The 2,735-nt window shown below is 39.2% G+C and overlaps 1 pseudogene; it reads left to right on the forward strand.

Annotated features, from left to right (window-relative positions):
• The first annotated feature begins 2,081 nt into the window (after nt 1–2,081).
• LOC123978186 overlaps nt 2,082–2,735 on the forward strand; it is a 2,686-nt pseudogene continuing 2,032 nt past the window's right edge.

Raw genomic sequence — 2,735 nt, forward strand, 5'->3', positions numbered from 1 at the left:
AAAATGTGCATTAACAGAATAAAGATTGAGTTATGGTTTTAACAATGTGTATTACAGAGGTGGAACCAAGACATTGTTTTACAAGTAAGTTTCAAGTCCTAATACATAAGTCCCAAGTCGACACCGGTTGAGACAAGCAAGTCAAGTGTCAAGTCAAGTGTTAGGTCCTAAACTTTTTTAGGACATTAACATGAGTTAAAAATGAAAGAAACTTAATTGAATAAAGGTTTAACCTGTACAGCAAAAAGGCAGAGGCACAGTTTCATACAACAAATGTCTTATTTGAATTGAATGAAGTTTTACACATAGTTTTGTTTATATCATAATTTATATTTGGTCTTGGGGAGGGTATCAAGTCATTTTGAGTAAAAAGGCTCAAGTCCATGTGACGTCATGAGCCATTGGTGTTAAAGTCCAGTTGCAAGTCTTTTTTTGATTTTGTCAAGTCGAGTCTACAGTCATCATACTTGTCATGTGACTTGAGTCCACACCTCTGGTGTATTAAGTTTTAGACAAAATTATACCACACCTCCAGACTGCACACAGTTAATTAATCGACATTAGGAAGCTCAGAATACTTTCTTGATTCCCAATGGGAATTCAAACAAGACAGACGTCATCATAGTTTACCACACACATTTAACCCCCAGAACCCCAATGGGCACAGACCAAAATGTAAAGCACATGTGAGGGGAAAACAGTAAACACAAAACATGTTCACACTCACATCAGCTATACATTAAGGCAGTATTGGTGACAATGTTATACTTCATATATGAGACACAGTCAATATTCTCTCCCACTACGATCCGGCTGTTAACAATTCTATCTTGCTATATTACATCATATCCTTCCTGTACATATTTAAACTCATTATAATAAGCTTTGGACATCAGAACATACAGTCTTGACTTCATTTTGTGCAACAACAAAATAACATTACCTGTAGCCTATTACAAACAAGAAACCTGCAGAGAAAGAGGTTTCCACACAAACTGAAGTTGAGTTTGATCAGTAATGCGATTTTGCTGAATCAGATTTTCTGTGCTTGTCTGCCATCAAACTGTTAAAGACACATTTCTCCCTGAATTCAACCCAAGAAAACTAAATTTACAGACCTGTTTTCATATAAATTAAATACATACCTAGGGTTAAACCTCAAGTTAATGTTATTTCAGTTAGTTTTGATACAGAGGCAAGAGAAATGGTTTGTTTTATTTATTCCACCCCAAATATTTGGATTTTATTTAGTTCAATTGTGTTTAAAGGTTTATCTGCTAAGAATTTATGGTATGCTAAAGCAGATTTATAACAGATATTTGATTCATAAATTCCTCTCAATACATTAAGCAGCTGGGCCAAGGCCATAAACAAACCTACAATAAATTCATAAACAATGTAAAGTCTGTAAAATCACATATTGATTTTAATATTTCCCATATTTAAATGAAGTTTGATGAGTCTAAAAATACATCGGCCTTTAGAGACCCATTATGTGTTAAATTAGCTAAATCTAAAATTAAGTCTGTAAATTCCCGGATAAAATACAAAGCAAGCAGATAATAAAATTTCTTTGTCCTCAAGGTAGCTGACAAGAATTAAGCTACCAAGAAAATATTTTTAATCACGTTTAAATATCAAATTAAAGTTATAGCCTATTAAAGTATTAACTTCTGGGACAGACCTGATCAAATCATGTTGCAGACAGAAAGCAGGTCTTTGTAGCCAACAGAAGAAAAAAGAAATAGGCTAGTAGGCTACTTTGTGCTGTCAATCCCTTCATTTTAAATCTAACATTTGGTAGAAACGGAAAGTCTTTTCCAATCATCTAATCTATCATCTGCTGGATCTGTGACAGGAGTCTAACACCCTGAGTCACGGACAGCAACAGTGTGTTTACCTCCACAGAAAACGTCTCTGATTAAAACTAAATTAATCTCATTACTGCAGCCATTTCAGTTGTATTCTATAAACACACGTCTCTGCTTACTGGAAAACCACTTTCACATTTAATACAAATCACTTTTAGCCATTTTTAGAGACAAAATGTGTCGAAAACTCGCTGCGAGTTGTACAAAGTGATGGTGTTTCAGAGAGGTTTGAAGCCTCCTGGAATTAAATAAACGAGTCCTGGTCGCCATATATGATCTCAATCTGAAGGGAAGAACGTTTTCTCACTTATAAAATAATATTTATGTTCTAAAACGTTCCTCTTCTGGGTATTTTATCCCCAAAATGCGGAAGAGAAAACACAAGTGTCGCCACATTTGAGCCGGGCGGCGGAGCGGCTGCGTGTGTTGCCTCTCCACGGTTCTCATGTGCTTTATAAGTCCCGCCTCCTCTCAGCTCGGACACCTTCAGACAAACACAGCAGACAGAGACGCAGAGATGGCGGAAGAAGCTCCAGCAGCGGCCCCGGTCAAAGCCCCGGCTAAAGCCCCGAAGAAAAAGGCGGCTCCCCGTCCCAAGAAGGAGGGCCCGACCCTCCCGAAGCTCATCATCAGCGCCGTGGCTGAGTCCAAGGAGCGCAAGGGGATCTCGCTGGCGGCCATTAAGAAGGTTCTGGCGGCAAAAGGCGTCGATGTGACCAAAGCCAACAAACGCATCAACACCGCCGTGACTAAGCTGGTGACCGGAGGAACCCTGGGACAAACTAAAGGGACCGGGGCCTCCGGCTCCTTCAAGCTCGCCAAGAAGGAGCCCAAAGCCGCCAAACCTGTCAAGAAAGCGGCGCC

The sequence above is a fragment of the Micropterus dolomieu genome, linkage group LG10 (assembly GCF_021292245.1).
Source record: "Micropterus dolomieu isolate WLL.071019.BEF.003 ecotype Adirondacks linkage group LG10, ASM2129224v1, whole genome shotgun sequence".
In the NCBI taxonomy this organism is placed as follows: domain Eukaryota; kingdom Metazoa; phylum Chordata; class Actinopteri; order Centrarchiformes; family Centrarchidae; genus Micropterus; species Micropterus dolomieu.